This window comes from Paroedura picta, chromosome 3 (assembly GCF_049243985.1).
Source record: "Paroedura picta isolate Pp20150507F chromosome 3, Ppicta_v3.0, whole genome shotgun sequence".
Classification (NCBI taxonomy): Eukaryota; Metazoa; Chordata; class Lepidosauria; order Squamata; family Gekkonidae; genus Paroedura; species Paroedura picta.
The window spans coordinates 22,395,140-22,419,076 of record NC_135371.1 but is presented as its reverse complement, the minus strand read 5'-3'; the positions used below and the strand labels follow the sequence as shown (position 1 = coordinate 22,419,076).

General features: G+C 41.7%; 1 protein-coding gene and 1 long non-coding RNA gene across 29 annotated transcripts in view; one reads left to right on the top strand and one right to left on the bottom strand.

The window, feature by feature from the left end:
• LOC143831744 (uncharacterized) overlaps positions 1-22,819 on the bottom strand; it is a 37,439-nt gene extending 14,620 nt beyond the window's left edge. Inside the window, exon 1 of the long non-coding RNA XR_013228953.1 lies at positions 22,578-22,819. This is a non-coding gene — a long non-coding RNA (uncharacterized LOC143831744). The remainder of the gene's footprint in view (positions 1-22,577) is intronic.
• MAGI1 (membrane associated guanylate kinase, WW and PDZ domain containing 1) overlaps positions 1-23,937 on the top strand; it is a 566,279-nt gene that overhangs the window by 314,652 nt on the left and 227,690 nt on the right. The gene's annotated exons all lie outside the window — the stretch shown is intronic.

The following is a 23,937-nucleotide window of genomic DNA, read 5'->3' as shown; positions in this document are numbered from 1 at the left end:
TTATTTATATTGAACTTCCTTAACCCTGATGTCTTCTTGATGTTGCAGAGTTTTGTTTTGATTTTAGCCAATAACAGTTCATGATCCGAACTGTAATCAGCACCTGGATATGTTTTGACATCAAGGATTGAAAGATGATTGGCTGCATAAGATATAGTTGATCTGGTCCTGGTGTAGTCCATTTGGTATAGGCTATATTTATGTTGTTTGAACCAATCGTTGATGATGTAAAGCTGATTTTCATGACAGAATTGTGCCAGACCTACATCATTCCTTTCTCCAAGTCTGAAGTTGCCAGTAATGCCTCTCTGCTTGTGTGCCAACATTTGCATTAAAGTGACCCATTATGTAAATGACATCCTTCTTGGGTACTAATGTGTCTTGAATGCTGGTATAGAAGTGTTCAATTTCTGCCTCTGTTGCATCAGTTGTCAGAGTGTATATTTGGACAGATGTACACTGTTATGTTTAAATGACTGGCAGCCATTTCAGCCTAACAGCAGGGTGGGTGCACCCATCAGCTGTTAGACTGAAATGGCTTTGAGCCATTTCACCTGTCAGTTTCACTATCTCCTGCTTGGAAGCTATTTCAGCCTAACAGTGGGATGGGTCTGAGCCACTTCAGCAGGCAGTGTCACTTTCCACAAGATGAAAGTGGGACAAATGAAATGGACATATTTAATAGCTGGTAGCTATGTCAACCGAAAAGCTGATGGGTGGATCTGCCCTGCTCAGAAGTTAGCTTTAAGTGTCCCAAACAGCTCAACTGAATCAGACAAAAATGCAGTAAATATTCAGGGAAGATGTTTTCCCTGAACATTGTTTCAGAGGCTATGAATCGAGTCAAGTTCTTACTGAATTTTGGCTCCCAAACCAGTTCGTGCTCATCCATATTCAAGATTATCTCCAAAATGCTTACCTTATTGGTTAAATGTGAATGTAATTATTTCCATAAATAAATAGGAAGTATCCATATCCTTATATCTGACTGTTAAATGTCTTCCCAGATTACCTACCTTGAATCTTACTCTGAATACTTTTGGTCTGTGTGAGGAAGGGGCATATCAGAGCTAGGAAGTGACTTGGTTTTCCATTTATACTACAGTATTTGCTGGCGTATAAGACTACTTTTTTCCCTTGAAAAATATGCCTCCAAGTGGGGGGGTCGTCTTATACGCTGGGTGCACTTCAGTTGGGATAGACATAGCTGCCCATAGTGGCCCATAGTACTGTAATGTAATGTAACAAACTCTATATTTTGAGTGGAAATGTTGGGGGGTCGTTTTATATGCCCAGTCGTCTTATACGCCGGCAAATACGGTATTTCTGTTCATAGCTGCATTTAAAAGAGTAATAAAAATAGTGGTGGGATAATCCCTGTACCAATTAGTAGATTGAAATTTCAAGGGGGGGGTAGGTGGAGTAATAAGAGAGTTGACCTTTTCATAGGGTTGTAGTATTTGTAAGTAATGGATGCTGACTGTGCACTGCATTACAGAAGTGCAAACAAGAATAAGGAGCTAGTCAAACAAGGGGAATGCCCCCTTGTGAGCATTCAAGAAGAGCCACATGAGGTTTCTGAACACTGCTGATAAAGAGAGTTGTTCAAAGCACAGTGTATGAGCTTATTTTTATACATCAGTGTAACATTAAATGTACTTTCTGTTGGCTGGAAGAGTTCATTGTAGGACAGAAGGAACTAAATATATGCTGCAGTTTTTCTAAAGAGGAAATATTTAGGCTCTATTAATGCAGAATGGTGTGAGAGATTCAAAACAAGGTTCTTGATTATTAAATGAATGCATAGAATTTGTGAACAGCAGCTCTTGACACCATCACTATAGCATCTTTCTCGACAGGCTGGCAGTAGGGGCCAGTGAGTTTTGGTGGTTCCATTCCTGTTTGTCCAACTGCTTCCAGAAGCTGGTGCTGAGTGACTGCTTATGCTGTTTAATATCTACATGGAACTGCTGGGAGATATCATTAGGGATATTGAGTGAAATGCCACGAATAGGCAGATGACCCAGCTTTATGTCTTTAACAGCTGACTCAGGTGAGTCTCCAGAAGTCCAGAGGAGGTACCTGGAGAAGGTAATGGGTTAAATAAGGACAAATAAACTGAAGTGCATTCCACACAAGACTGAGATACTATTAGTCATTGGAAAAGCTACTTGGGGACTGCTTGCCTGAGAGCGGGTTGAACTCCCCTGAAGCAGCTTGGGGAATGCTATTGTATTCTAGCCTATGATTGAAAGCTCAAATATCCCCATTGGCAGGTAGTACCTTTTATCAGCTCTGGCTAGTTCTCCAGCTATACCACTCTTTAGGAAGCCTGATCTGACAACAGCGATCCATGCTTTGATCACATTCAGATTAGATTATTGTGATGAAGTCTACATGGGTCTTCCTTTGAATACACTTTGAAGACTTCCTGTGGTCCAAAATGCAGCAGCCAGGCCACTGTCAGGGGCGGGTTACAGAGATCATGTCATTCATATGCTGAAATATCTGCACCAATTATGCTTTGTTTCTGGGTACCAATCTGGGTGCTGGTTCTTACCTTTAAGGCCATAAATGGTTTGGGGCTAGGGTGGTGTAGTGGCTAAGAGCATGGGGCCAGTGTGGTGTAGTGTTTAAGATCAGTGTACTCTAATCCGGAGAATTGGGTTTGATTGCCCATACCCTACTGCATGAAGCTTACTGGGTGACCTTGGGCCAGTCAGTTCTCTCCAAACACCCTCAGCCCCATCTACCTCACAAGGTGGCTGTTGTAGGGAAAGGCAGGTAAGGCAATTGCAGGAGAAAAGCATGGGATAAAAAACAAGCCCAGAATTTATTTCCCCATTGATAACCTAAAGGTGTAACCTTGCACAGTGAAAAATCTATCATAAATCCATGGATTCCCTTGGGTTTACGCTGGAGTTACTGTGTTGGATTGTACCCGTGAGAACTCACATAATGTATCTTCTTGCGTTCGTTCCTGGATTTAAATAAAGCCGTCTGAATCTATGTTTCTTTCCCTGCCCCATTAAAAAAAATACCACACTTCTCCAGTTTCCTGCAGATCTACAGCCACAATTCAAATAAGCTTGATTCCTTTTTAAAAAGTGGTTGCTACTTAGATGAATTAGTATATCCTTTGCTCATGACAAATGGCATCCCATAATAATGGCAGGCCTGTCACAGCCATCATGGGGTCTTGAAAAGGAAAAAAAAATAAAGCAATCTCTCCAGGCATTAATTCAGCAATGCAAGCTGATTAGGGAGTACAGGCCTCTGATTCTTTGCCTGACAGTAATAAAGCTTACATTGGATTCCAGTCATTTGCAAACTCCCTGACTACTAAAGGTAAGGCTCAAGCTTTCCCTTTGAAGATCGGGCAGTGATGTCCCCAACATCCACTGACATCGGGCAATGATGTCACTCTTTGCCCACTGAGTTCAGGAAATAATTTCTGCTATAAATGGCTGCAGAAAAACGTAGCATGTATCACGTCTGTGACAACCACACTTGGATATGAGTGTGCTGAGAAATGTGCTGCCTTTTCTTTGACATTCAGACCCTCCCTGAAAATCCTCTGCAAATATCCTGCTTTTTGAATATTCTAGCAGGCATGATGGTTGGTTCACTATGTTAATCCCATACAGACTCCCTGTCTGCAGTTAATCCCGAGTCACTGTCGTTTGCATGCAGGAATAAGTTAACCCCCTTCCCCCCATTTTAATATCCATTAGAATTTTAGTACACTGTAATTGTGGGTGCGTGCAAGGGGGGGGAGTATTTTTTAAAGGGAAGAACGGGAACTATCTTCTTTTTTGCTATCAAATTATACTTTCATCGTTCAACGGGGAAAAACAACACGATGTGGAAAACTAAGCAGATGAGGAAAGCTGCTAGATCATAATTCCTTTTGTGTATGGATCAGATGCTTGTCCAAAGTGAGGGATAAGTTATGTAACAGCCAGCGTCGGAGAGGTTGGCTTATAGAGCTAAAGGCTATCGCAAAAAGACTATTTCAACTGAAAATTGCCTATGAAGTGAGAATTCATGTGCAATATTTGTCATAGGAATTGCATTTCATTTCTCCCTGCCCCCGCTCTCAAGTAGGAGAGTTCTGCTGAATATCTGGCTACTGCTTATGATACACCTCTTTTCTTTTTTGCATATGTTTGTTGAATAATCTTCTATCAATAATAACTCTGAATGTTTCAGTTAATATACATTTGCAGCCAACTAATGCTGTGGATTCAAAGTTGATTTTTTTTCTAATGTATTTTCATTTCACTGACATTTGCACTGCATCACTGGTTAGGTTAGCACATAGAAAACGTGAAAATTAACACAACAAATATATCTCTTTAGACCAAAGAAATGCTTGAATTTCTCCTGTAATCATGTAATCTTTTGGACTTGCAGAATTTAAGAAGTGAGGCTCTTCAAGCCCTGGTTTTAATATGCATAGTGCCCTGGCAATCATTTTGATGTCTAAAGAGGAGAAGAAAGATACAAGAGAAGACCACTCCCACTCATGCCAATCTCTCCCATCGTTGAGATCTAGAGATGGTGCCTTCTTATGCAGACTGGCCTTTAATAAAAAGATATTGACCAGAACCAGCAGAAGGACAATTTCAGCTGCCCTTTAACCCTAGAAGTATGACGTCAAGTGATGAGAATCATCATATCTTTACAGGGGTCCTGGGCTACACTGAAGAGAGTTGCGTTGTAGAAGAGCTTTGATCTGTACTGATTGGTTCTGGGAATAGTATCTGGAGTGTTATATATTAATCTTTTTGAATTCAAGGCTGAGAGCACGTATTGAAATAAATGAAATTTAAAAAATGTGTGTATGTAAAAAGGAGTGAATTCCGTGTTGCAGATTGGGGTTAAATGTGAGTCTTGGTTCTCAGTGAGGTTTGAGGTTCAGTCTGAAGATATCATCTGGCACGACTAGTGCATCCATTGCTATTTACTTTTTTAAAACTATGGTTGGCCAGATTATTGCTAGAGATTCCACAGACAGGCTATAAGAAGAGAGGTCTTGGCAGCTGTAGCAAAATTTTCAGATGCACAGATTTGGGCTGTTGCTAATGAATGCATGAGATGATCAATTCTCTTTGTGTTATGCAGCATTTACAACTATGGTCCTAAATTCTAGAACATATAGGTTACAGAATCAAGAGTTGTACTAGCAAGTTCTATCTTGTAGTTTATGGAAGAATAATAACTTATTTTGATACTCCGAATATGGAAGAGTAATAACTTATTTTGATACCCCGAATAAGAAGCTGCCTCAAACTATTTTTGATCTCAATGAGCCAGCGTTCAGTAGATGGTAAGAGTGTTGGGCTCTCATCTCGAGAACCAAGTTTGATTCCCTCCTCTTCCCCATGAAGCCTGCAGGATGTCTTTAGGCCAGTCACAGTTTTCTCAGAATTCCCTCAGCCCCACCTGGTTCTGTCTCAAATGATGTCTGTTGCGGGAATAGCAAAAAGGTGTAATTTTAAGCCGCTTTGTGACTCCTTAAGCTAGAGCAGGGGTAGTCAAACTGCGGCCCTCCAGATGTCCATGGACTACAATTCCCAGGAGCCCCTGCCAGCAAATGCTGGCAGGGGCTTCTGGGAATTGTAGTCCATGGACATATGGAGGGCCGCAGTTTGACTACCCCTGCGCTAGAGTAAAGTGGGGTATAAAAACCTACTTGTCCACTACCAGATGAGAGATTCTACAGCAGTGGTTCTCAACCTTCCTAATGCCGTGACCCTTTAATACAGCTCCTCATGTTGTGGTGACCCCCCGACCATAAAATTATGCAAGTGTTCTTTCACAGAAATTAAACCGAAACTGACCAATGGCATGAAGATCCATTGTTCATGATTGTATATCATCAGTTGTATATAAATTGGCGGACGTCTTCAGGAGGAGTGGCAACGGTTGCAGCGCTGTCCCCCCCCCCCCACTGCCAAGCTGCTCGCCCTGCTGCAACCCCTGTGAAAAGGTCATGTGACCCCCAAAGGGGTCCTGACCCTCAGGTTGAGAACCACTGTGTTAATCAAACATCAAGGCCTCAATACACAAAGGCTAGACATTCCCCTCCCTCCCCATATCTGAAATCTCTCTATCTCATTTTATATAAAATGAAAACTGCTTTTTAACCCCTCAGCCTCTCCATTGGTTATGTATTTATGATTATTTTCCTCCTGTCTGCCTCTCACTTCTCTAGAAGTGAGTTATTATTAAATGTTTAATGTGCTATTCTCGTGTAGTACATATTCATTTAATTAGTTTTTTAACCTTTTAAATAAATTACTCGAAAACGTAACATCACTATAAATTGACAGTATGCCAGAAGATTGTGTTTAGGAACATATCCAAGGCTATAAAAGCAGGTGCCAATTCCATTTATTGTCAATTCAAAGTCTTTAGGGTTTCTTCTATTGTTGTAAATTGCTGAGATTTTAGGTACTCTCGTGTTCTAATCAGCTTCACTTATGACTGTAAATGGATATCAGTCTAAGTAACAGCAGCTGTGCAAATTGCTGATAGGCCATGCAGTTTAGTTATAGTTTCAATAAGATCACATTGGTTGGGGGAATGACAATGTGGGGGATACGGATGGACTGCTTAATGGAGTGGTCCCTTATAATGGTTGCTCGGCAGCAAAAACAACGTCTTGTCCAGACCATATTTTTAACGTACACCAAGAAACGATTTTTCATATCTCACAAAGGCCAGTGCCCCTTTATTACCATTCGTGATTTCAGTGGTTTCCTACTCTACTACTTTCAGGGGTGTTTCAGTCAGCGTGGCTTTGCCTGTGCTCTTTTCAAATGTTAAGGCAGGCATTTCCCCCCTCTGTGCGTGCTTCCATATAGACTTCTATAAAGAGGAAAATTGTTTTAATATTTGTCAAGGCAACAATGGATGAATTCTTGTTTTCCCGCTCTAGACTTTGTGAACTCATGAAAATCTTAACCAGAATAAAAGAACACCAAAGCATGTATGGTAGATATGTTCCTATTCTGTGTTTTCGCCAAAATCACTGTAATTTATGACATGTTTAAGTTTGTATGTTGTTTGGTGTTGTTCCTGGGAAATTTCTGAAGATGTGATAGATATCTGCTCAAACTGATCACTTACAAATTGACCTGTGTTTCCCAGTTGTCTATATAGCTGCAGTCAAACAGGAGTTTACAAAGGAATGATGACAACCTGTGATTGGATAAATGTGAAGACAATTAAAAAGTAAAGGGGGAAAAAGTCCAAAAATCATGAGGAATTTACTTCTCAGGACACTCACCAGCTAGCAAGTGACACCTCAGTCAGTAGATTGCAATGTGTTCAGTGATGAAAAGCATGGAGATATCATGTTTCCACAGGCAGAAACTTAGTCAACATCCCACTCCTATTTCAGTCTCTAGAGGAGGGACAGGGGGAGAAGGTTGTATGCACAAAAAAATTGGCCAAGACATAACCATATTTTGTTCAAAATTATGAGGAATGAATTGGGGAGGAATGGTATGATTGGGGAAGCAAATCTTGAAAGCAGCAGTGGACAATCAAAATACAGCGTAAATTCATGGAAAGTCTGTATTTGGGGATAGTGGTTAAAATTTTGTGCGTGGTGTTTTGTTTTAACTGGGGGTGTAAGTGCAGTACTAGTATAGTATATAATATTAATAATAAAATGTAATAATAGAATAATAGATTTGGAAGGGTCATCTAGTCCAACCCGCCGCACTATGTGGGACACTCACAACCCTATCGCTCATCCACTGTTATCTGCCACCCCTTTACAGAATCAGACTCTCCATCAAATGGCTATCCATCCTCCAACCTCTGAAGGATTCTTTTTTATCATTACACATTTTTTATTATTATTGTAATGCCATAGCACAGCCTTTCAATTCCATTTTACCTTTAGATGTTGTAGCAGCTATTTGATTGGAAGTTTCTTCATCAGAATTTTCATTCCCCATTATCTCTAGTAATCCCTTCTGTTTTTATAGTTTCATTAGCCCTGATCTTTGATGTCTTCAAAGCCTAAGCATTCCAGCCTTTCATGAAGATCTCGGTGTGTCTGTGTGCATATTGTTCTTTCAAGATATTTTGGTTGAATGATAAACTTATGAATCTCTGTTCTGTTTATCCTTTGACGTTATGAGTTTGTTCGCCTTTGTCTAACTAATCAAATACAGATTCATTGAAAATGATTTTTTTTCACTCATTCAATACAGATTTGCTGCTTGGAGAAGTAATACTGGCTAGCCTTTGTCTAACTAATCAAATGCATACCTTTAAAAAAAAGAGGTGAATATTTGCACTCAATACTTCATTTTTGATCTTTCCATGTTTGTGAGAGGGGGATGAACGAGCTGTGTACCAACCGATAGATTTCCTATTCCATTTCTTCCACACTCCATTAATTTTGCCACTTCTCTCTGCCTGCAGAACTGATATGAGCAAATGTCAGAGGCTCCAATTAAATCTTGGTGGGGAGGGGGAGGAAATGCTGACAGACCCAGGGTGCTAAAGAAGTCTAGCAGACTAGTATGGCGTCCAATGTTTCCCTGAGCTGGCCTTTATCAGAGGTAAAGAAAATGTTAACAGTGATTTAAGCAGAGGGGGATACAGACCATAACGGAAGTCCTTCTCTAATTATACGAGAGTTATATTTGTAGACCGTGAACTGCCTTCTGAAACAACAGCAGCACAACAAAACAAAACTTTTCCCTGCAACCTTTGTGACGACCTTTTGTTGCTGCTTGTACTTGGAGATTCCACAAGGCAGCAGAATGGCTATCCTAGTCACTAGTGCCTGGTTAAAAGTGATACAGTGTTTGTTGAGTTGTTCATCTCCTTGACCACTCTCATTCTGGTTTAAGGCCTGGATGGCTTGGGCTACTCTGGTAGAAAATCTCCCATCAGAATATGGACAAGGGGCATGCTTCACCGATGACTGTGTTAGGCATGTCAACAGCTTTTGACCTGGTTGAGAGTTTTATTGACTCTTTTGGAGGCTGGGATTGATGAGGAAATTATTGGGGAGATTAAATCACATTTGTCTTCCACATGCAGAAAACAGCAGCTGGGTCTTCTCCTCTGCTCCTTGGAATGTGGCTTGTAGAGTCAGTATCATTACCCATGCTGTGCACTGTTTAACTAAAATCCTTGCATGAGGGAGCCTGTTGTTTGGAAAATGGATGTTCTCAATATGCTGATGACATTACGCTATATGTTTCTTCACCTAAGCCACCAGAAGCAAGTGTCTCACTTCTTGCCCAGTACCTATTTGCTGTGTGCAAAGAAAGTGAAATTAAATTCCAGCAAGACAGAAGGGATTCTAGTCAGCAGGACTAAATTTTTAGTGTTCCCTACTTTTGACTGGGATGAATTCATTGCTATCTGACCAGAGCTTTGGAGACTTGTTGAATCCAGCAGGTTGTGACTGTGGCAGAAACTGCATGTTTCCATCCAAAATACAAGAGACGCCAACTGAAGTGTCCAAATTATCTTCAAGGACTACCACTGAGTTTGTAAAGATGCTTGAATTGTGGCTAGATCCTATTGTCAAACAAGAGATTAGGAAGTTGTAGCAAGAGTATAGAAGATATTCATGTTCCTAAACAGAAAGAAATTGCCCCAGCTGGCTCAGCAATACTGCACAGTGCCACGGAGCCACTTAGGGCATTTTGTGTCCCTCCTGGGACACTGTAGTTGGCCCAGGGTGGGGGAAGGAGCCAGGCCTGACTCTTCCCTGCTAGACACGCCTTGGCCGATAAAGGTCAGCCAGAAGGATCCAGATTCCCTTGTTGTGGGACAAATGAGGGCCTGATTTGGGCCAGGCCTGGGCCAGCACCAACATTATTTGGAAGTGGGGATTAGCATTGTGTGAAGAGGTAATATGTGCAGTTTGCTGCATTGCTCTAAGAGGTTGCTTTCATTTGGTTTTCCTTTTGTTTCTGAAAGTATGGCAGATCTAAAACATGGTGCTTTCGGAAACATTGGACAAGAAGACAGGAATAGTCATCCTCTTTAAAGTGGTAATTAGTTGGCAGAGTTGGGGTTTGAGGATGACCTCCCTTCTTGTTCAGATATGTTTGATGGTTCACATGTAACTCAGTGTTCAGAAGTGGCAACCTAGGTTCTGTTGGCATGAGATTGACAGCATTCCACAACTTGTGGTGTCCAGACATATTCAGGCTGTGAACACATTCAGGCTGCTGGTTGAACATAGTTATGGGAATTGTGGGCAGAACTGATTTAAGTAAGAGTGGAGAACTGTTGACTGAGTGATAGTACATAAAACTATAATAGAAATAATGGTGGAGTAGGTAGGGTTGTAGTGAGCCTCTTGTGGCGCAGAATGGTAAGGCAGCCGTCTGAAAGCTTTGCCCATGAGGCTGGGAGTTCAATCCCAGCAGCCGGCTCAAGGTTGACTCAGCCTTCCAAACTTCCGAGGTCGGTAAAATGAGTACCCAGCTTGCTGGGGGGTAAACGGTAATGACTGGGGAAGGCACTGGCAAACCAGCCCGTATTGAGTCTGCCATGAAAACGCTAGAGGGCGTCACCCCAAGGGTCAGACATGACCCGGTGCTTGCACAGGGGATACCTTTACCTTTTAGGTAGGGTTGTTTCTGTGGTAAAGGTAAGAATGATAACAATTAAATGAACAAGTTAAACATCAGTTTTCCGCTCTTGTGATACGTATTTTCAATCAAAAAATTGGAAACTCAGATTTTGAATGACATTTTACCTCAGTATTCAAGTATTTCAGTCTTGCTGGCATCTGTTGACTTTTAATTTTTTTTTTTGGCAGATGTTAACTTTGAAATTTCATAAACTGTCATCCAGAACATATACTAAATATAATTGCACATAATGTGTAAACACTGTCAAATGTTGAAATGTTGACTACGTCAAATACTGATCAAATATTTAGTATATTTGAACACACAGATCCTCTGATACATATTCAACATCAAAATCCATAGTAAAGATCTCTTGTTGAATAACTCTTATGTTGTGATGATTTTTCTTTTTTGTTCTCATTTTCAGTTGTATTTGCTGGTTGAGAACAAAGAGATATCTAAATTATCTCAATATTAAAACACACAGACATACAAAAAAAACCTTGGTTGAAATTTTTTATCCCCCCCCCCATGAACTGTCCCAACTCCCACAATTCTGCAGGGCCTGCAAAAGGGAGCTCCTCCACCAGGCACTTGCCTGAGACCGACAACAATTCCCTCCTCAAAATCCCTTCCATGGCCTGAAACAGTCTGTCCTCTCTAGGGGGCTTAGCTAAGTTCCTGTTCCTGTTATATTGTTGTTTAAGATCACTGAAATTTTGTTATTTAGATTATTGTTGTTTTTGTTTATGCTATATATTAATTTGTTCCATATATCCCCCCATGTTGCATGTAAACCGCCCTGAGCCATGTGGAAGGGCAGTATAGAAATCGAATGAATGAATGAATGAATGAATGAATGACTTACCTCTATATAATATATTGACCTGGTTTCAAAAGCCCGTTGTCTGTGACACTAGGATTGGTGTTGCTCGCTAAGGAAACAGAACTGCTTTGGTCTCTTGGACTCAGGGAATGGATTGCCTTTGGAATGAATCATCACCATTGTTTATTCTTCATACTTGATGGGATAATGCAGGGACATACTATAGAGCATGTGTATATGATAATTTTCTCAAGCTCTATGACTCAGTGGATAGATATCAAGGAGTTTCAAGCAGAACCCTGTGGATTCTCAGGGCAGAGATGTGCAAATATCCAGGCATCTTTTAAATATATATTTATATTAAGTACAACAAAATGCTCCAAGACAAGAAAAAGAGAAAAAATACGATAGCTTACTACCTAATGTTTGATGGTCTATATCAGGAGGTGCATCCTTAATTACTGACATAAGCAGTCAAAGTGGTCTTTCCTCTGATGCTGCAGGAAGCCTGTAGACGTCATCCACGCTTGCATAAAATCTCTCAATCATTAGGCCATCTATAATTAGAGCCCCCCCAGGGTCAGGCAACCAATCTCGCCAATTAGGAACCATCCTTGCTAGAACCCTCCAGAAAATTACCTCATCTCTCCAACTCGCTAATTATTCAGACATAGTGATGTCCTTGAAGATAACAGAGCCAGCCTGAGCCAATCTCTCATTGCAAATATCTGCAAGATGGAATCATTCAACGTACTGATCAAGCCTTGGGAGACAACAGGAGCTCCTGATCTCAAGATCTAGTGATCACAAATTGTATATATTCCATATCTCTGCTACAATTACTTGAAATTGTAGTAGTCTTAGATGTTGGAATTTCCTTCACCTGTTTATGGACACACAAAATGAGGCATGGTTATAGCGTCTAGGTTACAATATATAAAAGCTGTTTTATAACTTAATTTGTGGCCCAAATAGATGTTAAACAAAAATTTAGAATTCAAATGCCTCCGCGGCTATTTTTGTGGCGGTTTTCTAGCTGTCAAACATCACATTCTTTTTCACTGTCGAAGGGGCTTTATTAATTCAAAGTTCTTAAAAAAACTTTTAAAATCACTATAGGTTATATCATCTTGAAGGGCACACTGGAGAATGAGATGTCATTATCTCAGTGAGGCTTCTTTAGTATAAAATATTTAATAGTAACTCACTCCCATGGAATTACCTGCTGGCCTATTCCTTTGGTAGCGGCATGATTCCCCCTTATTAAATAGCTGCCTGTTGTTGAATTTTCTGAAGTTTTTTTTGTTGTTTTTTTAAATCTGACTGCACAAAGGCCCAAACCAGTTATTCCCATTTTGGCAAAAACTCTTTATATGGAAACACTTTGATCTGCAGATTCCCATGGGTGCTTTCATAATGAGGATTGACTTACAGTGACTGTTTTGTGCTCTTTTCCCGCTCAATGTTATCCCTCCGTTTTAGAAAATGAAAAGGACTGTGTGATGCAGTGCAGTAGTATTCGTATTCCTTTATATGGGAAGAGTTTCTCCAAGGGCACACAAAGCAGGAGGGGAAGGGTGCTGAGGTGGATACCATATCACAAGAATTATGTTCTTTGGCCTCAAAATATAGTTGTACATGTGTGTGTGTGTTATGTGCCATCAAGTTGCTTCTGAGTTATGGTGGGTGAATGGTGAATTAATCACTTCCAAAACATCCTGTCATTAACAGCTTTGCTCACTGTCAAGTACTGAATTTTAGCATAACATCTCTGTTGAATTATACTTTATATATAAATCTGAGGCATCAGAATGGTAATAGAGGGACAAGCTACCAATAATCAGTGGCAAGAGTGGATCACAAGAACCCCTCTCTTTGCTTCATACACTGATTTATCTCTCAGCAGATGTGTAAACATAAATGCTACCAGACATGCCCTTGAACACATCTGTGCATGATTTGTGGAGCCAAAGCCAACAATAGTGGGTTGCTGGTGGGGGGGGGGGAGTGAACTCTGCTTTTAGGGTACGTGCCTGAGAATGGGTTAATGCATTCTAATGTGCAGCTTAGCATACTGATTTTTCATCCTGTCTTCTTGTGTAGCCTTGTGTTGGGATTGCACTTGTGCTGACCAGCTGCAGAGCATTTTTTTCTACTAGCCACAGTAATAAAGAGGGGCTTCTGGGACCAAAGAGTGTTTATGGGGTGGTTCTGGATTCCGCCTTTGTGCCAGCAGATAGACCCTAATCTCTCCATTCCCTAGGTCAAGCCTTTGTTTGGAACCAGTGGCAGTCAGTAAGGGCCATCCAGGACCTATTAGCCCAGGGGCAGTCAAACTTCGGTCCTCCAGATGTCCATGGACTACAATTCCCAGGAGCCCCCTGCCAGCGAACGCTGGCAGGTGGCTCCTGGGAATTGTAGTCCATGGACATCTGGAGGGCCGCAGTTTGACTACCCCTGTATTAGCCTATACCACAGTAGTGGTCCCCTATGTCAGATTACATATGAGAGACCTACAGGTATAGTACCTGAGGAGGTTTGAGCAAGCACACTGCCTTTTGTCATTTATTGGTTCCACGGGTTATTCAATCCTTGCAGTGGTGGCTACAAGAATGAGAATCTCTTTTTTGGCATTCCCTTCAGAGTCTGGGTCTCCAAGCTCACACTGTGGATGCCTTTCGAAAGGCTGGGTTGCCCATTGCCAAGGGCTTTTGTCCAATGTTTGTTCCCACCCACTGAGGACCATCAACTGCATATTAATGTGAGTTGTATGCCATCAGGTTTGCCCTTTCTTTTGCAGATATCCTCAAGATTCATGAGGCAAGATGAGGCATTGGAAGTTTGGAGAGTGGCCTCTCGGAACCAGTGTTTGGCCCAAGGCTACTCACATTGCAGGGGTGCTCAATGCCGAAGCCAACAGATTGAGCAGGCAGATCCAGACCAGTGTCAAATTGTCCCTGAGCAGTTCATATGCAATAGGAGTTGTTCTGCTTATAGGGGTTTCCCAAGGTGGATCTGTTCATTACTGCCAGTTCCAAGAAAGCCTGCACTTCTGTTTCCTGGTGGGAGAGGATTTGGGATCTTTTGGGGACATCTTCTAGTTCCTGTAGCCATTGACTCAGAAGGCTCAAAAGGAGTCAGAATTCAAGAAGGCTATTTTGCACTATTTGTTTCAATGAGGCGCTCTTCCCAGTTCCCATGTGTGCAGCACAAGAAGATGGAAGATGAAAACAGGGTTGCACTTACCTGTAACTGTTGTTCATTGATGTCTTCTATGTGGAAACACATTCCCTTCCTCTGACCGTCTTTGAGCTCTTTTGTTATAGTTGGTTGGAATGGTGCCTGGGCTCCCATTATGTTCCATTCCATGGGAGCTTGGGGCTGCTGGTTGGAACTGAGGAAGGGGCATCCTGATCGAAGAATACATGATCCTACTCACAGGAAAACGGGTGGATATGCTGCTCCTTTGGTCTAGGATATCCCCTTTCCAAAGGACAGATTCAAGTGGGTAGCCGTGATGGTACGAAGTAGCACAACAAAATCAGAGTCCAGTAACACCTTTAAGACCAGCACAGTTTACTAATTTAACAGAATTACCATAACTTTTGCTTTAAATTTCCACTGTCATGATGGTAGTTCATAGTCTGAGAAAGAGTGCTTGCACTCGAAAGCTCATGCCTTGAATAAATCTTTGTTGATCTTAAAGGTGCGACTGCACTCTGATTTTGTTGCCCTTTCCAAAGCTTTAACTAGTGGAAAAAATGCTCTGTGGCCAGGCTGTGTGAGCACAGTCCCAATGTATTTCTGCACAGAAAACATTGATGAACAACAGTTACAGTAAGCGCAATCCTGCTTTCCTGGACCTGCCTTGGGGGAAAAATGGAGTGGGGGATATGGATCCTGTGGTAAATGTCCTCTAAACCTGTGGTCCCTAACCTTTTTATCACCGGGGACCTGTCAACGTTTGACAATTTTACTGAGGCCCGGAGGGGGTAGTCTTTTGAAGAGGGACGTTGCCGCCGCCTGAGCCCCTGCTCCACTTGCTTTCCTGCCAGCACCCCTGATTTCCTGCCGCCCACTGGGGGGCGCTGCCAGCAGCAGCTGCACAGTGCCACATCAAGGGGTAGCCCCAGCCATGGCGGCTGCCGGAGAGCACCAAAGGTGAGCCGGCGGCAGAGTGGCAGGGCAGGAGCCGGGGACCGGTACTGACTGATCCACGAACCGGTACCCGTCTCTGGACCGGGGGTTGGGGACCACTGCTCTAAACCAGGGGTAGTCAACCTGTGGTCCTCCAGATGTGCATGGACTACAATTCCCATGATCCCCTGTTAGAAAATGCTGGCAGGGGCTCATGCGAATTGTAGTCCATGAACATCTGGAGGACCACAGGTTGACCACCCCTGTTCTAAACAAAGGCATTTTATCAGTGGAATGGGACTTACTCTTCACTCTCTTCCTGCTCAACTTTTCCCCTAATTTCTGATTTTGTGGGACAAGAGACCCTTTGAAGGGAAGGAATCAGTGAAAACCACCCTACTTTCGTTAGCATAAATTTTCACTGGATCTAACCTAAATACATTTTAGGACCACCCGTGTTAGATCTGCCGAAACACTGGGGGAAAATCATTGCTGATTGAATGCGAGGAAAGATCGAAGTTAGTTTGTTTGTGGAGGTGTTGAGATTTAACAGAATTAACTCATTCAATAAATGTATTGTAATAAAAAAGCTGCAAGGGAATAAATGCAATAAAACCAGTGATGCTTGTCAGAGCCACTTGTCTATCTAGGGGACTTGGAGGTGCTTAGGTAATGTAATTGCAAGCTCTTGGCAGGTCTGTTTCTGGCCTCATCATTTTCATGGCCATTAAGTTTGAATGTTTCTTTTTTTTTCCCCTTGAGGTGAAAGAACCATGAACTTTTTGCTAAGGAAGAGGCCCACAGATTGCAGAAAATGAAAGTTTTAAAATCTGCTTCTTCAAAATCGTGTTAGTACATCCGGTTCCCGTGTTCTGTTGCATCTCCGCAGTATTATTTTTCCGAGGAAATAGCTCTCAGAACCATTTGGTTTTAAGTGTGAATGGGTGATTATATAGGTGTATTCATTCCTGTCTTCATGTTTTACTGTTACGTGATTTAACACAGTCTGAGAAACACGTAAAAATAAACTCTGCAGTTTTACAGCACACATTTGTATAATTCACATAAAGGTCCGTCTGAGCTAGTATTTCTTTACACATGGATTGTGTCGTCTTTGGTTGATGAAGCAGAATTTAGTAACGACCTGCAAAAAAGTTAAACCTGCTCGGACCAAGAGCATGGCAAGTCCTACATGAAATGCCATGGTCCCATTCATAGAATCATAGAATCATAGAGTTGGAAGGGGCCATACAGGCCATCTAGTCCAACCCCTTGCTCAACGCAGGATCAGCCCTAAGCATCCTAAAGCATCCAAGAAAAGTGTGTATCCAACCTTTGCTTGAAGATTGCCAGTGAGGGGGAGCTCACCACCTCCTTAGGCAGCCTATTCCACTGCTGAACTACTCTGACTGTGAAAATATTTTCCTGATATCTAGCCTATATCGTTGTACTTGAAGTTTAAGCCCATTACTGCGTGTCCTCTCCTCTGCAGCCAACGGGAACAGCATCCTGCCCTCCTCCAAGTGACAACCTTTCAAATACTTAAAGAGGGCTATCATGTCCCCTCTCAACCTCCTTTTCTCCAGGCTCCTTTTCCCCATTCATTATTTGCTGGTAAAAGTTTGGTGGTACAAGATGTCCAGTAAGGCATGCACTGTCAAGGAAACTGATGAGGATCCGATTGTTAAAGCAAAGCTAATTAGCTGTGTAGAAAGTAAACGGAGTAAATCTGTAAGCCAAATGGAACTACTGTTGCAATTTTCTTCAAGATTTGGGCTTTAACTTATGGGTGTCTTGCTCTCTAGCTTTCTTGGAGTTGTGAAACTTATGCAGGGGTGGCCAAATTGGCTCTCCAGATGTCCATGGACTACAATTCCCATAAACCCCTCCCAGCATATCCTGGCAGGGGTTTATGGGAATTGTAGTCCATGGACATCTGGAGATCCATAGTTTGGCCACCCCGGCCACAGAATATCACTTGGTTTTTAAAACGAGCAAAAATATTCCCAGGAGATTACTACAGAACATTGTTAGTACAGTGTCCCATGGGCCTGACAATCAATTATGTTCTTCCAAGCCCCTCCATGTGTAGCACAGGCTGCTATAGTGACCATGCTGCAACTGAAGCCAGCTTGAATCTCCTGTCTGTATAGGTTATCGTCTGAGGAAAACTACCCTGAAATGATACCTGAATTTTTATGTGAAATTATTCTGCATTAAGGAGCCTCTTGTGGCGCAGAGTGGTAAGGCAGCCGCCTGAAAGCTTTGCCCATGAGGCTGGGAGTTCAATCCCAGCAGCCGGCTCAAGGTTGACTCAGCCTTCCATCCTTCCGAGGTCGGTAAAATGAGTACCCAGCTTGCTGGGGGGTAAATGGTAATGACTGGGGAAGGCACTGGCAAACCACCCTGTATTGAGTCTGCCATGAAAACGCTAGAGGGCGTCACCCCAAGGGTCAGACATGACTCGGTGCTTGCACAGGGGATACCTTTACCTTTACCTTAAGGACAAACATAAATCAGTTTTTTGCTGTATCAAGAACTTACCAAGTCTTCTGTTGTTAAACGTTACGTTAAAAGTAGTTACAGCCCATACATCCCACTGTCAAGCAGAATGAGATAATCTGTGTTCATGTTATCTACCATGTTTTCCTGAACGAAAGACAGTCCTGAATGTAAAATGATATCCTTTGAAAAGATTACGCCCAAACGTTGGTTTCTGCCTTCTTTATATGGTTATATCATAATGTAAAAATGCCACTTCTTTTTCTTAGCAGCAAACCTGGAAAATAACCTAGCCTTCCTCTTTGGTATAATATAAGTACCTGGAGTACTGTGTGCAGTTCTGGAGGCCTCACTTCAAGGACGTAGATAAAATTGAAAGGGTACAGAGGAGAGCGATGAGGATGATCTGGGGCCAAGGGACCAAGCCCTATGAAGATAGGTTGAGGGACTTGGGAATGTTCAGCCTGGAGAAAAGGAGGTTGAGAGAGGACATGATAGCCCTCTTTAAGTATTTGAAAGGTTGTCATTTGGAGGAGGGCAGGATGCTGTTCCCATTGGCTGCAGAGGAAAGGATGCACAGTAATGGGTTTAAACTACAAGTACAACGATATAGGCTAGATATCAGGAAAAAAATTTCACAGTCAGAGTAGTTCAGCAGTGGAATAGGCTGCCTAAGGAGGTGGTGAGCTCCCCCTCACTGGCAGTCTTCAAGCAAAGGTTGGATATACACTTTTCTTGGATGCTTTAGGATGCTTTGGGCTGATCCTGCGTTGAGCAGGGTGTTGGACTAGATGGCCTGTGTGGCCCCTTCCAACTCTATGATTCTCTGAATCAAGCCTCCCTAGCTTTATAGACTTCTGCATGGTGGTGATTCTCTTTCTCCCTGTTACAGTGATTGTGTATACTGTGAAGTAGGACATATGATTGACCATATGTTACATTATCAGTGAGAGATAAACACCACAAGTTTATAATTTTTTTGTTCATTGTATTCCATTGCCATGCTCACTTTTTCCCCTTCTAGATGATTTATATATATGTATTCATAGTCATACATATGGACTCATGGCTGTCCTTGTGAAATTAACCACTGAAGAGTTTGTCTCAGTCCTGTTTCCCCACAACCCCAGCCATAGGCTGTTTGGACATCAGCTCTTTAGATAAATCAAAGGATGAGTTGAGTTTACATAGCAAAAGTTGCCCTTGTCACAAGGAAGACCCATATGTCGCATTTGATTTATAAAGGGAGCCTAGACCAGACTAGTATACTGTGTCCATATTAGGCTCTTGAATTATTATGAATGATCCCAATTAATTGTTGGAAGCAATAACTTTATTGATAAAAACCTCTGCTCTTTATCATGCTGCAATATTGGACTTGGTCAGCATGAATAGGTTTTGTTGAGACAATAATAACAGCCAAAAATAAGTTGGTGAAACTTCTATTGTTACAATATATAAATATCACCGGTTTCCCTGTGGACTTATAGCTTGTTCTAACAGCCTCAGCCTGTTAGTGATGTAAGCGAGATCCAGAAAATTGTAATGAAATTAGAGTAAGGATTCCAAAGCTATAGATTGGCGGGGGGGGGGGGGGTGACACTTCTCTCTGACATGACAAGAATGTAATGAATTGTAATGGCTCTCTAAGGGAAGAGTGTTGTGGCCTCAGGTCTTGGTCAGAGAAGAAATCTTGTTTTGTCAGAGAAGGAAACTTTTTCATTTCCCCTCTCAGCCAGAAATAAGACCTCTTGTTCATGGACTCTGAGGCCTCTACCTACCCATCTGCAAAATTATATATGATTCTCCTCCTAAAGGCTATACATAGAGATAAATAGCATTGGAAAGTGTGTGTGTAGAATCCCAGAGGACAGCCCTATACTATTAAGAACTGTCACTTGGAGGAGGGCAGGATGCTGTTTCTGTTGGCTGCAGAGGAGAGGACACGCAGTAATGGGTTTAAACTTCAAGTACAACGATATAGGCTAGATATCAGGAAAACACTTTTCACAGTCAGAGTAGTTCAGTACTGGAATAGGGTGCCTAAGGAGGTGGTGAGCTCCCCCTCACTGGCAGTCTTCAAGCAAAGGTTGGATACACACTTTTCTTGAATGCTTTAGGATGCTCTGGGCTGATCCTGCGTTGAGCAGGGGGTTGGACTAGATGGCCTGTATGGCCCCTTCCATCTCTATGATTCTATGTTCTTTAATAAAAGCCCTCTCAGTCCAATATCAACAGAAGACTTAAACCAATCCAAAGCACTTTCCCTGATACCTACTTCCACCTCTAAACATCTCAGCAAGATGGCATGGCCCACCATATCTAACACAGCAATTATGTAAGAGCGAAAATGAGACATAACCCTTGCCCGCATTCAAGCAGAATTTATCAGCTAAAGCCACCAGGACTGCTCAATATTAAACAATATGAATTTTGATCATGTTCAATATATATTTTAAAAACCACAATAATCGAACAATCCCGTCAGTCCTGTAAAAGTAAATCTGCCTCTTCAAATACATGGCTAAAATAAGATCTGTGCCTATTACTAGTCATAATAACCAAAAATGCCAACAAATGTCAATAAAATGAGGTCACAGTGATTCTACATTTTCACTTATTTTTGTTTGATGATTCAAGTTTATTGTGCTAACCTAGAGCTTGCTTATACCATACCTGAAATTAGCCCAGATTTTTAAAAATATATATTCAAACTAGCTGTTTCCTGGTACATTAAAATGGGAAAATGATTCAAAGTTGCCTGAGCAATAATTCTTAAGAATACTTTCTCAGAAGTCTTCCCTTATAGTTGTTCTGACCATGGACCAACTTTGCATTCATGGGGAATTTCTAGAGAAAAATTCAAGAAAGACACACGGGGATTGTACTAGTGTCCCTTGCATTTAATTGACTTCACTATGTTAATAAATCTTTATTCGAAATGATCTAAAGTTTTGCCATCCCAGAATGACTGAGTAAATAAACATATCTTGACTGGATCATGTTTTGAAAACAATCCTACAGCTGAGGGATAAATGAATAAAATAGTAAAATTAGGCTGACGTGTGTGTGTCTAGATTACTTCATCTATTACAGTACTGCCCTAGGGGCAGGATTGCTAAAACGTAAGGGAAATGTAAGTGGGATTGCTTAAACCTGTTCTCCATGGCTTCCAACAGTGAAACCAACAAGAATTTCCCCCCATTAGGTCAATGGGTGAAGTCCTGGCAGATCTCCCACTGATTTCAGTTGGTCTAATATTTCAGCCTTTGGGAGCATAGTTGTGGCTGCAACTGACTTGTGTAGAAACTAGATTAATGTGCACCTGTATTAGTAAGCATCATCGTTTTGTGTCTTTCAATGTTTTCATTCTAGCATGGTGTTTGTTTTAAATTTAATGTGGTGGGGCACATGTTGTAGATAAATAAATGAATCACTCTTGAAATAATTTCTACAAACCTTCTCTCAATAGCTCCACCCTTCTCTCTGAGAATTCCAATCTAGATTCCCCCCCCCCTTAAACAATACTGTCGAAGTCACAAGCTCAGTTTTTGTTCTGTAATGCTGGGCATTAGTATCAAAGGGGAATTGCCATGACTCAGAGTCTGCATGTAACAGATGTTTAATCGGGTGCTTGTGTCTTAAAGTTCACTGCTGTTACTGGTATCAGAACAACTTTTAAAATATAAACAACAAACCATTACGTTTTTGTTCTGAACATATATATAGGATTTCAGTCAGACATGCAGATTTGTTGTAGCCCTGCACATAACTTGCATTCTGGCAAAAGTTTGGCAGCTCTCACCTTAGATATGGATAAGTATACAGAGAAAGAAAAGAACAAAGGCCATGTTGCCTTTAGTGGACTTTAAGGTCCACAAGGGAAGAGTGCAAGAAAATCAGGCATCATCTCATTGATTCCCAGTGCAGTTAATGGAGCTGTGATTCATATATCTTGTTGAATGTGAGCCTCCTTCTGACTACAAAGGGAAACCTTGTAAAATTTCACATCGGATGTAATAAGTTCATGCAAAATAAATCTTGGAATGTTTTGTTGTTGACTGGCTTAGCTTCAACTGAAAAATACTGGCTCATAGCCCTTGGCCAATTACCTGCAATCAGTTGGAACACTGAACAATTATTCCATGTTTTGAGTCTGCTTTTCCATTAAAATCATCAAAGCATTGTACTGACGTACACATTTGCATGCATTAAAACACTTTGAAGCACTGAAACAGCATTGACAAAAAAAGCCCATTGGAGCAGTGCAATAGTGAATAAATAATAAAAGCTAGTCATTAGTATAAACAATGCAGTGTTTTAAATGTTAGTTTGAATGGCTCATTCCTGCTATCGCTACACAGACATCAGATGACCCCCAAGAACGTCTAAATTTTACCTCCTTATTTGATAGTTGCTTAAGCATTATGGCACTAGACAATGATATTCAGAATAGAAGTCAGATACAATGAGCTACTACTCACAGGGCAGATGGAATAAACTACTCACTGCAAATTCAGCAGACCTTTTGATTGGCAGTTTTGAACAACTTTGCGCTTGGCTTCAGCTGTATGTCCATATGAATACACTGCCCTGCTCAGATGCAATTTTATATCCCAACTCAAGGCATGTGACTGGCACCTTTCAGATTGGCTCCTGTGAAATTACTACAGTGTGTGTGAATGTATTTAAACAATATTATACAGAAACATGATACCTCAGTAAAAACATACAGCAAGCATACAGGTAATACTACCAGAACCTTGCAAGATGAATTGCCTTTGTGCTTGTTATTTCATGTATTTATATATTTATATTTTACTACTTGGGGAGCCTAAGTGTCTTACAACTTGGTTTCCCACGCTTCCACTGTATCCTTACAACAGTAGCTCTGTGATGCAGGGGAGGCTGAAAAAGAGCAACTAACCCAAGATAATGCAGGGCCATTTCACATTGCAGCGGTTGTACCAGGCTGCCAGCAATGTGGTGGTGTGGAGCTTTATGCTCTCCAGCATTCTATGTCCCCACAGGGGACCCATTTCAACAGGACACCTGGTGCATCCCCCTGGGAAACACAGCACCCTTCTGCAAAATAAAGGAAAATGCCCCAGTCCACCCTGTGGTGCAGCGAAGCATGCAAAGCCAACCAGGGCACTTTTTGCCCCCTCTGAGCCACCATAGGACAGGGGATTAGCCCCACTTCGATATGAGCACCTTCACGGCCATGTCTGCCTGTGTGGAATCAGCCTCAGTGCTTCCATGGAAGATTGAGTCTGCAAAGAAGGAAAGGAAGTAGAAGAAGAAGAGTAGTAGTACTTGGTTTTTATATCCTACTTTTCGCTACCAGGAGGAGTCTAAAAGCGGTTTATAAGCACTTTTCCTCTCCCCACAACAAACACCATGTGATGCAGGTGTGGTTGAGAGAGGCATGACAGTCTGGCTTTGTGAGAACATTTCTAAGAGGACTGGGACTAGCCCAAGGTCACCCAGTTGGCTACATGTGGAAGAGCAGGGAATCAAACTTGGCTTACCAGAATTGCTGCTCTTCATCACAACACCAAGCTGGCTCTCTCACTTAGAACATGGATTTTGTGTATTCCAGTCCAAACTTTGGACCTCTACGCTAATTTGGTAATGATGTAGTCACCAAAGTCTGTGTGGGGAGAAGTCATTAAAAATCACTGTGGTATCACTGTGGAAGCAACCAATTTGTTAGCAGAACATCTAAATATCCTTGTAGCAGAGAGGAATTCTGGCATATTGAAATAGTCTCCATGTGGCTTTGTTGAATGGAGGAATGAAAGCTGTTCCAGTGCAATGAAATTATTACAGAGGTAACCATGT